General features: G+C 32.8%; 1 pseudogene; it reads right to left on the reverse strand.

The window, feature by feature from the left end:
- Positions 1 to 10,954: 10,954 nt before the first annotated feature.
- Positions 10,955 to 12,450, reverse strand: LOC120594488 (cytoskeleton-associated protein 2-like; annotated as a pseudogene).
- Between the last annotated feature and the right edge of the window lie 273 nt (positions 12,451 to 12,723).

Consider the following 12,723-nt stretch of genomic DNA (forward strand, 5'->3'; position numbering starts at 1 on the left):
TTGAGAACCTGTCATGACTCTTTCTGGAATATGTGATATCCTGTTGCCTTTTAAATTGTCATACTGTTCCTTTATTTAAAAAAAAAAAAATTAGCTTAGGTATAAGAAATGCATGACTAGGCAAAAATGTAGGCTTATAATATATCATCTTGAAGTTATGATGTGTCACTATTTTTAATAATAATAATAGTAATGCAACTATTTCTTTTGAAGTATGTTGAATCTCATTGGTTCTGGCCTCTGTGTGCTGATCCTTCATTGTAGGTGTGTTAGTCAAGAATTTTAGTTGCAGACAATAGAATTCAATGTAAATAACTTCATGAGATAAGGATTTATTTAGGAATAGAGTGAGTTCAAAGAATCATTAGAGGCATTCCAAGATAGAGACTTCGGGCAAGGTTGCTACTGTCTCTACCATGATTAGAGTCTGAATCAGGAGCTACTTACATAGCTACTGTTTCCCTCTTTCCACCCTTAGGAAGCTACAAGAACTGTAAGGTTGTACAGTTCATCTCAGATACAAGTATCAAATAAAATAATCCATGTTTATTATTTTACATTGAGGCACTAATTATTCCACCCATATTAACCCTGAAAGCTATATTTGTGTTTAGAAATAGATTCTTGATTCAATCAGCAATAACTTTTTGTTGTTGTTGTTGTTGTTATGGAAACATTGGTTAACAAAATGTGGTAAGTTTCAGTTGTACTTTTTAACAGTAAAGTTCCAGTTGTACTTTTTAACAGTACATATATATATATATACATATATATATATACACATATATATACATACATACGTATATATATATACATATATATGTATGTATATATGTGTATATATATATATGTGTGTGTGTATATATATATATATATATACACACACATATATATATATGTGTGTGTATATATATATATATATATATACACACACATATATATACACATTGTGTGTTCACCTCCCATAGCTAGATTTCTTTCTGAGCCCTACTCTGGGCTATGGCAGAGAATGAAACTCAGACAATAAATAAACTACTGAAAATATAATAGGACGAGTAATGATCAGTCCTGTAAAGAAGTATGATGCAGGTTGATTATATGAAGGTTATCATGAGGGAGAATATTTTGTAAATCCAAATATATACAAAATCCAAGTATACCTCAAATTATTTGATATTAAATATAATGTGAAAGATATTTTAACTTTCCTAGTTCTAACTAATATATAGTACAAAAGGCTTCTATTTATCACAAAATGCAGATTAAATTATCCTGAAAATCTGTAGCAACAAAACACTAAAATGCAAATAAATCTATAATCTATTTCTATATATAGATATAGATTATTATAAGTATAGATATTAGACCTAGATGGGCTTGAAGCAATAGACATCTTCTGAGGTCAAGATGGACTAAAGAATTTGAGTTGTAAGTAAATTTTGTCTGCCAGAAGACACTTCCTAAGGAGGGAGTCCTGGAACTTGGTCTTAATGGTCATCGTTACGACGAATGCCCATCAACATGGGTTAAGTTACAAAGGTTTGGGCCCATACGTGAAGGGATGTGGAATCTGAGACTCCAGTACAAAGTTAACACTCATGAGAGGTTAGAGCCTTCATGAATGGAAAAGTCTTTACCATAGCAGACAGTAAACCTATCTTTTCCTGCTTTGGCTTTGGGTGCAAGGAATCAAAATTTCCTCTTCGACTGTATGGTAGTGGGTCAGGCCTTATGTAGATTTACGGCCTGAATTTAAACTATATATGTCATTAAAACTTAAGGTGAACCAAATGGCAAAATCAAAGTCAAATTTTCTCTGGAATACCACAGTCTTAATGCAGGCCTCAGAGATTCCTCACAGATACAATTCTAGTGAATATGAAAATTAAACACATGCCTACATGCAAGAAAACCAGGCATCAAAAGTGAAAATAATAAAAAATGAAAAATGTAATACCAGAATCAGATACATAAGGACTTCAGAAATCCATATTAATAGATACAAAATATTAAAGAACATGTTAAATATGATTAAAGAAATAAAAGTGGTAATGGAAAATATACGTAAGAAGTAAAGTCTATAAAATAATCGTGCTTTAAAAAGAACCAAATAGAACTTTTAGGAATCCTTGAATAGTTCCAGAAAAAAAAGCATCTTGAGATTTTGATTGCATTGAACTTGAAAATCTGTGGTGACTGCCATCTTGAATCTCCTCACAGAAAAGCAAAAATTTCTTAACAGAGGACTTTTCAGGTTAGTTTTATTCCAAGATACATTCTGGACCTGGATACGATTGCTAATGAGGTCCCTTTCTCATACATTTTCTAATTGCTCATGTATAGAAAAGCTATTGATTTTTTATGTTGCTATTCTATCATTACAATCTTATTTCTTCTAATACTTTTGCAATTGAGTCTCTGTCAGTCAAGAAACATCTAGAAACAATGATAGTTTTTGCTCTTCATTTCCAATGCATAATTCTTTTTCTCTTGCACTGGCTTGAATCCAAAACAGTATTGAACAATAGTTCTGATTGTGAACATCTCTATCTTATTCCTAAATTAATGAGAATATTTCTAGCTGTTCATTCATAAGTTTAAGTTGGGTAGAATATTTCTAGCACAGGGTTCAGCAAACCCATGGGCCAATTGCCCAGTAGCCTGCTTTTATAAATACAGTTTTGTTGGAACTCAGCCATATATATTGCCTATGGCTGCTTTCACACTACGATGATAGGCAGACCCAAGTACGGACTGCAAAGCTAAAAATATTTCACTATCTGGCTCTTTTCAAAAATTTTGGCTGAGAGCATATATATCAAATTTCTTTATAAATCTGGTGTCCTATGAGCTTTTAAATAAATGTTGAACTACTTCAAATGCTTATTTTCAAATATTGAGATCATATTCCCTTTGTTCTTCAATCTTTTAATGTAACATATCTTAATAAAATTATAGTTTTGATGTCTCATTTTATCAATAGAATAATCTCTATTTATTCATTGTATTATAATACACTGAGAATTTTAATTTGAAACTACTGTATTTGGAGTATTTGAACCTCTATATGTAACATTGTTTTACACATTTTGGATGCTATTTCTCATTATACTTCTCTCATGAGGAGAAGAATGAAATTATGACTAATTAAATGACACTTTAAATATTTTATTCTGGAAGGTTTAATTTAAAAACAATCCTGAAATGATGTAAGCCTACTGCCTTTTTACAGTATTTTTTATGTCTATTTTTAATTTATTCCAACATATTTGATCTATTAGCATGTTCTATGACTCAAGTAACTTTTTTTCTAAAATATATTTATTTCATCTAGCTTTGCAAATTCATTAGCAAATAATCATATATAGCAATGGTCATCTATGAACACTACCCTAGCAGTGCATGAGGATGTTTGTTTTCCCATAGTCTGGTTAACTCTAATAGATAATGTTGCAAATTAAAACATAAAATTATACTCTGATGCTTGCGAATGGTACCATCATTGTTTCAGTAATGTGCTTTCCCTGAACCTGCAAGGGTAAACACATACATGTACAGACAATTGGATTTCCTTTTCTGCAAATGTTTTATTTGTGCCCTCAAACTACTTTTCCTTTTAATTTTTTCTTATTGATCAGTATCTTTTATAGATACTTTGTAGACTATTACTTTGTCAATTATAATATTGCCATTATAATAATTATAGTAGTGTTCTAGTTGGCAGCTTGTGTTTTAATTTGGTTTATAGTTTGTGTATAAGTGTGTGGGAATGACAAAGCCAAGTCATTTCATCCCTATCTATAGGTTGACAATTTCTAACTTTATCCACTAAATCCAATTTTCACTTTCTGCAACAAACAAGTTACAGGGATTTGTCCCCAGAATCTTTATAGATGTCAAGGTCCAAGCTTCTGAGGCTGTGTCCAATTCTTACTCTTTGCAGCAGCAGATTTCATCCACGACTTAACATGGTAGATCCTCTCATTTTCCTCTTTAATCTCTGGAAATTCTTTTCTTGTACTTTAATTTGTCTATTTTTTTAAAAAAAATTTAAAACATTCAATATACCATTTTTAATACTTGCAATGCAATGTGAAAGTTTTAAAATATGTTCAATTCACATTTCTGCCGTGTGTGTGTGTGTGTGTGTGTGTGTGTGTGTGTGTGCACGCGCAAATGCACACACAAGCACCCTTAGTTTCTATTTGGGAGTGGAGTGGATATGAAAGTGTCCATTATTTTAATTTCGTTTGCCTTAATTTCTAATGAATGCATTTAAGACTATATCTTTCTCTCTAATTACCTCTTTGGCTATATCCTTCAGGCATATAGTCAGGTTTTTTGGTCCTTTTTCTTCCTGAAATAGACTAATTTTTCATTTGGTTTTTAAATTCTAGAATACTTGAAAAATACAAGTAATTAGTTTTGTTTTGACTATACTGCTAAATTAAATTGTGGATTTATTGTGTTTTTGTAAGATATACCAAGTGAGTTCTCTTTGGGACACTTATTAGGTTAATGTATGTGCCTATATATATATTTGTGTACCCATGCACATACTAAACCATGTGTGTTTTGATGTAAAATGTTCGTTTATATTGAATATAAATACCTACAAACATATCTACATATAGGCTGAGTCTCAGGAGACCATGGATGCTTGAGTTTTCCTAGATATAAGAATTTGCAGAAGTTTCTTTTCATTTGTTTTCTCTTGCTTTTTCTAGAAAATGACACAGAGCATACACATGAAGGCAAAGCTACAGGATAATATAAAAAGCAAAATTACCAAGGTCTTTCTTCCTCTTTCACAGAAGTGAGTTTGAATTTTAGTGTTCTCTAGGCCCATACTTAATGGGGAATCTGCCACATCAGAAGAGCCCAGATCAGGAACTTGCTGCTTTTCTTCCTCTATAGGTATAATCTAATCAGACTTTATTTTGTTTATTTTTTTAATGTTATTTTTTTTATTATGCAATTTATTTTCAAAACAAACTTTACCTACAAATTTCTAAATGCATTTGAGAATATTGTAAATGTCAATGCCTATTAAATTTATCTAAATCAATTTTCACTTCCCAGTACCATTAAGTAGCTTGTAGCTGACCAACACTCCTGCTGAAAAAGAAATGGAAATCTGGATAAAATACAAAGGCATCATAGGGCTGCTGAAGCAATGAGGATGACGGGGCCGTGGTTCTATAAAAATGTAACCAGGAAAATGTCAGCTCATGGTCTGCAGTTGCTCATTTCCTGGAGTCATTTACCAATTTAGGATGGGGGACAACAGACCAATAATAAAAGTAATTCATGGTCAGAGGGCTGCTGCTGAGAGAGTGAGAATCCATCTGAGCATTTCTTAGGGCTTATTAGAGATTATTGGAGTCATGAGTGGCCAGGCCGTCTTATTTCTGGGTATGATTAAAATGGATACACAAGTATACCATACATTTTAGACATTTATACAGCTTAAACTAATAATAAAATAAAATTTTAAAAAATAAAACATAAAAAATAAATAAAAAATAAATGGATACACTTAAAATATAAAGAAGTTGAAGTGGGAACAAATAATGTGACCTCTTTAAAACAAATATAAACTATGACATACAAATATATCTATATGAATATAAATTGTTAAAGATTGATACCATTTACATTTCTTGCTTTCCTATTCTTTTCTCTGTAAACAAATGTGGGTACATGGACAAAAATACCTCAAATCTAGGGGCTAAAAGTACTTCAATGACCAGGCTAAATGGTGAGATTCTGGGTAGTAGTAACGATGAAGAGAGGATGTTTTTCTCACCTTAAATTATCCACATCCACTTACTGAGAGGTAAACATGGTGCAGGTGCTAATTTGGGCCTAATTTGCATTAGTGATTGATGATACTTTACTAAGCACATTAAAATGGTAACAGTCTCTTGGTTAGTATCTGTAAGGTCTTATCACGAAAACACTGTACTGTGTAATGTTTCTAAATTTTACATATATTTCTCAATTTTGTTTATCACTCCAATTTTATCGCTTTGGCAGTGTGGGGGGTTGAACTAGTTTAATATCTTTAATGTACTTTATAACTATCTGAATCAAACATATTTTAATATCCTTCTGTCAAAATAACAACTGATTTTCATTTAAATTATTTTTTAAGATAAAGCACAACATCGAATCAATCGAAGAAACAGTTGTGGCCTCCAACTGTAGTATATTATTAGATTTTTATCACATCAAATGATTGAAAATGTAGAGTACCGTTTTGAAGATGTTAGTCACCATTAGCCTTTGGCAATGAATGGATGCAACTTTACTGAGGCTCCTCCAAAAATGTGAACAGTACCTAGCACTCTCATAGCTCTAGCTATTCCATAAAAGAACTCTTCAACAATATATGTGCATCTTATCACCCAAATAATTCAATTTAACTTTGCCGTTTTTATGTTGATTATCTTTTCTGTTTCTACATCTCATAACATATAATCTAAGGTAATAAAAGTCTTTGGTAACCAGCTGAGACCCTTAAGAATGCTGGGCTTCCTCACAAAACCCTGCCTTTAAAAATAAAAAGGCTCTTCCTTGTTTTATGTCATATGTGGTTTTTGCTGCACTCTATCCTTTATTCATCTGAAGCAATTTATTCAGTTACATAACTTCTGAAAATAAGTGATTAACAATTGTTACGTAGACTTTACAAACAGCACTGAAAGCAGCCTGCCTGACAGCAGCTGAATGGCCAGGGTCTCTAACCTGCCTGACCAGTGACTACAGTACACTCAGAGAGGCTGTATCTCCAGGGCTCCACGCAGGAGAGGGGCTTAGTAAAAAGTGAAGTCTTTGGACTCAAGGAGGGGGTTGAAGTTTACATCTTTCTGAACAACTGAACCTAACCTATTTATTTCTGGATTTTGAATTTTGTTGGTACATTAGGATTACTTGAGGTTTCAGAGCAACAAGTCTGACCATAGCCAAACACACACAAATTTTGAATCTAAATATACCTACCTACCTGTACAGTAAGCATGGTAATCGTATTACTCACCTTGCTTCTTCTATTTTTCTAATTAATTGGGTGAATGTCTCTCTCTCTCTCTCTCTACCTCTTTCTCTCACACACAAAGACATTGCCATTATGATTATCGATGTCTATTTTCTTTACATTTCTTAAGTTCTTAAAAGTTGATAAATTACATCTTTCCATTGAAATTTACCTTTTATCAATCATAAACATCTCTCTGTGCTCCATTAAATTCTTTTAAACTTATATTTTCTTGTGTGTAATATTGAGTTTCTCTCCCACTTTATTTTGTCATTGTTTGTATGTGTAGTGAATTGTAAATCTTTTTGTTTCCAAATTTTTTATATCTTTTGCTATCCAGTATGTTTCTCATAAGCAGCTGGATTTTATTTTCATGTCTCCCAATCTTTGTACAATGACAGTAGAGATAACAGCTAACATTATTGGTCTCTTACTATGGCCAGGAGCTTTCATTGTACGGAAAGACTGAATCCCCAAAGCACTAGTAAGAAGTAGTTACTAATCCCACTTTACACGTTGGACAGCACCTACCCACCCCACGCCCCCCAACACATACACCCACGGTGGAGAGAGCACTCACATTCAATAGTCTGATCCCCAGGTAGTTCTTTGACACTGTACTCATTCATGGTTTTGGCTGCTTTTATTTTTCCATATACGTTTAATGGGAAGGGAAAGAAGACGTATCAGGGACTATTAATGTCATGTCATCCTAATTGATACAAATTATTAGAATATATTTAGCTACATGCTATGGCATAGAAGTTGTAAACCCTTTTTCACGGGACTTACAGTCCATCAGGAAGTTAGGGCTAGAAACCATACCAAATACAACAAAGAGAGCTTTGTGAAAGTTTGGATGAATGCTGAATGATTTCAGGTATACTAGGCATGCTATGGAACTCAGAGAAGATGAATGGCATCATGAATAGCTTTGTTTTAGGTAAATTGAAGAACAGGCATATCTTTAACTTCCAGTTCACCTGTTACATATCTTTCTTTGCCATGCTAAGTAGTTACATATTTTTTCAGTAGAATAAAACAGAAGTAATATGCATTAACAGATACAGAAATATGCAGAGATGTTGAAGAGGAAGCAGACACAACTTTTTTTCTCAGTAGGAATATGTTGACCAGTTTAATCATCACATCTATCCTGAAGGCAGAAGGAGTAAAAGGATATGGAACAAATACCTACTAACCACTTTTATGCTAGGGAGTACTGTTCTCATTGAGTCATGCATCCAAGAATATATGTATATATTAATACTTTTGTTTAATAAATAGTTATTAAGTCCCCCACTGTGTGCCTGGCAATATTAAAGATAATGAGGATGCATCAGTGAACAAAACATTTAAGAGCCATGTTCTCATAGATCCTATATTAGAGGAGCAGGCAACACTAGGCAATTTAATCCTCACAGCAAGCTACTAAAATATTATCCCCAACACTCTTGGGACAGGTTTTAGAGTAGTAACTGGTACGCCACAGAGTCACACAATTTCTCTGAATTTAAAGTCCATGATCTTTTCACTATTGCTGCTTTCCACAGAAGATGAGAAAGCCTCTTAAAATAGTAAGGGAATGTACATATTTGGGTGGTGAAAATTTTTACTTCCTCAATAACTTAAAAAATAACAATTCAAATTAGACAAATTAATTTTAAAGAAATTTTCCTTGATGAACTCGGTGTATGATCAAAATAACCAGTCTTTATTACTGTTTTTAAATACATGATTTCATATTTTCTCTATATATTTATTTATTGTTGTGTGTGTCATATACACTCAAATGGTCAAAGGTATTGAATTTTCCTGTCTTTTGGTCATTACCTCTATCATTCATTTCAATGACTTAAAAATGTTTTGTTTTGTTTACACTAAAATTACAGAAAGACCAATAATGCTTTTAACTAATTATTTTTAGAGGATGGACTATAACAGAATTCATTTTGACTCCAAAATCCCTGATCAAAAGAAAAAAAAGTGAATTTAAGTAGAAATTTAGCAGAGATGTCATCATACATTTCAAAAAGACCGCAAGAGTTCAGAAGACAGGACGACTTGGGGTTATTGAGCCTGAGAAGTCTACAGACAATACCAAAATCAGTTATTTAGGTCAAAGCCCTCATTAGTATAGCAATAAATGTATGTCTTCAATGTTAAATTTTTCAAAGCTTTCCATTTTCTTAGCGATATATAGAGAGAGATAGATGATATAGTTATAGATGATATAGATATAGATGTATATATTTAATGTGTAGAAATAACACATTAAAAATATCCCTGGTGAAGTGACACTTTGCTGGACATTTTTCAAACTAAATAGCATGGTTATACTCCAATTGAAAAATTCTTAGTATGCATGGGATTAGGTGAAAGGTAATAAAGTAAGAGTGGATTTCGTCCTGGTCACACCAGTCCAAGGATCCCACTCAGTAAATTCGGCTTTGTTAGAGCTGAAGTCACCTCTCTGGTGGCCCTGAAAAAATGCCGAGTACATTTAAACCATCATGAAACTTAAACTGAGTGCAATGAATTTTCTAAGGAGAACGACCTTCTGTCTGGAAGAAAAGATGAACACAGTAAACCTTATACATTGCTACGTTTCTTTCACAACTGGCCCACTCCTCTGCTTATTTGGAATGCTGGGTGATATACCCAAAAATTACAGATGAAGAATATATAAAATACATGAGCTGAGAAGGTGACTGTCTATTATTTTCTTAGTATTGTAAAGAACATGCCACCTATAAAATCATCTTAAACCCATCTCATTGATTATTGTGGATATAGGCTTAATGTTCAACTTTTCACCATCTGATAACCTTTAGCTTCGTTTTGTTTAAAGCCTACTTCACAAAATGAACTGTGATGCAACCAAACAACATTGTCTTTTAGTTTTAAACTTAAATTAGAAAATTAATAATTTACATATATTGATTTTAATGAAATATTCACATATTCATAAAATGATACAGAATATTACAATAAGCATTATATACTCACTCTTATTTAACAAACTCCTTCAAAGATGTGTTGAAGTCAAACATGACAAATTTTTTAAGACTTTTTTATATTTCTATCAGATTCAAATACTCTTCCTCCCTAGAGGTAATCACTATTATAAAAGTGATATGTGCCTTTGCAGTAAATGTTTTTATAGTATATTACATTTGTATATATCCATAAACAAATTTACTGTTGTTTTGCATGTCATTAAATCTACATTAAATCTATCATGCTTTATATATCATTCTGGATCTTTCCTATTTATTCCAACATAAGGCATTTGATATTTATTATTTAGTTGAGTTACTTTGTAATTTTATAGTCTATAAATATATTATAATACATGATAAATTCTCCTGTTGATAAACACTTATATTGATCTGTTGTTTGTGATTGCAAATAATTCTGCAATTAAATTATAGTCTCCTTGTGCATGTAAAAAGACTCTCTATGTTATATTCTGAGGTGACATTTTTGTTTATCTGCAAATTGACTTGATATCGCAAAAATATTCTCCAGTGTGATTGCACTAATTTAAACGCTTAGTGTTTTTGTGAACGCACATTTTCTTAAATCTTTGCCCGCTTTTTGATTGTTCTTAAATTTTTCCGTAACACTTTTAGAATTAAATTGTTAAATTCCATGTAAATTCTTATTAGAGATGGTAATAAAATGACATTGACGTTTTAGCTTAATTTGTGGGAAAATGAGATCTTTATAGTATTAAGACTTTGAATCCAAGTATATGTGTCCCATAATTATTTAGATTTTCTTCTATGCCCTTCAGTAACATTTTGAAATTATTTTTCATAAGGTTATTGCATATATATTTTATATTCCATCCTAAGTAACTATAGTTTATAAATTATATATATAACATTCCTATTTCAAAATTATTATCTTTTATTTGTCAAAAACTTTCCAACTATATTTCTGGACTCTCTCTCTCTTTAGTTTTAATTGTGTATTATCTAACAGAATGTCATTCTCATAGATTGTGATATTTTCGATAGGATTTGAGTGGTTCAGTACATTCAAGGCACATCCGATACTTAATAAGTTTTTTGGCATCTGTAATATTTTTAATCAGATCTTTAGTGCGTCCAATATTCCCTCCTTTGGGCATCCCTCGTTAATCAAGTGAAGACATTCAGAAAATGTCTCGTTTACCCTTTCAGTACATAATCTTTGTTCATCTTTTTCTAACATGATAGTCCAAAAGGACCCAACTAGTTTTTCATTTTGTCCTTCAAGTTCAGGTTGGGTAACAACTGAGCTAAGAGGCCTTTTTGGCACTCTTCCTTTGCCAACTTTCTGCCCATTCAGATGAGCTTTTCTCTCTTCTTTCGGCTGAGCCGATCTACAATCAGTAGTTGCTATCACTATTATATATTTGCGCTGGTCAGTGGTTTTTGAATTTTCTATCATTTCGGCATTAGCAGAGGAAGCAGACTTGGCTATAATTTCAGATGTGATGCGGTTTGATAGTGTCTTATTTCTTTTTACTTCATGACAAGAACAGTTTTTGACACTAGATGAAACTATTTAATTGCAGTAATTTTTTCTAATGAGGCCCTTTTTGTATTGTAACATTGGCAGAGGTTCTACTAATATCTTGTTTCATGGAGTCCTGAGTATTATTGTGGTGACTTCTAATAGGAGGAGGCAAAAGCTGTCTGTCCTCAGATGTAATGTTCACACCTTCATCTGTGGTCATTATCTCTGAGGCTCTGTCACTTTTCACTGTTATACTGCATGTGTGTACAGGCTGAAACTTTGTGACTTAGAGATAGTGGTGGAAAAATTCTTTGGTGGTGCAGAGCTCTCATCTTTGACTTGTACAGGTTTTCTAAATGAATTACCTTAAACTGAACAATTGGCCACGATCAGATCCAAGTACAGGTTTCTTGAGCATGTTAGCATCTTGCTTTGGTTTTTCTTTTTAGTATTGTGAAATGCTTGGATTGATGTCATACATTGACTTTGGGGATCATCTTTAATTGGTAACAACCGCAGAGTTTGATTATTATTCTCCAAATTATATGTATCTATTGCCATGGTTTAATTGGTTAATTCATTAGAAGCTTTTAAAAGATGCAACATTTTTCCATTGTTCTATTATTTTTGCTTCTTGTAGGTCTACTGACATTTTCTTTGTCAGTCATTTTTGTCTTAAGTTTCAGAACTTTTGTTTCTTCTTTGACCAGACCCTCAGATATCATTACTCTCTGATCTCTTCTACTGGATAATATCTGCTTTTTCTGTTTGTATGCAAAAAAAGTTTTTCTTTCTAGCAGATGTCTTTTGAGGTTTTGTTTTGTTTTCTTTGTTCTCTGAATGCAGGGTGGGCCCTCTAACAGGTGAAGTTTCAGGTCTCGGGGCACAGCAAGGATGCTCATTGCAGTGCAGGATGCAGGGATCCATCCTGGTTTTGACTGGTTCGCACTTCCTCAAGCCAAGGCCTCTGCTTACTGCTCATGCCGTCAAGGGCTTGGCTTTTTTCTGCAAGCGGTTTCTTTGGAATGGCAGTTTTAACCCTTGAGTCATCTTTCAAAATCTGCCAGCACGTGGTGAGAGGGTGAGTTTCGGGTGTGAAAAGGGTGGTGGGTGGAAGTCTACCTGCCAGAAAATGACCTGAGAAAGTGTGACTTCGATTTCCAATTGAAAATCAC

Source organism: Pteropus medius, unplaced genomic scaffold, assembly GCF_902729225.1.
Source record: "Pteropus medius unplaced genomic scaffold, Ma_sr-lr_union100, whole genome shotgun sequence".
In the NCBI taxonomy this organism is placed as follows: domain Eukaryota; kingdom Metazoa; phylum Chordata; class Mammalia; order Chiroptera; family Pteropodidae; genus Pteropus; species Pteropus medius.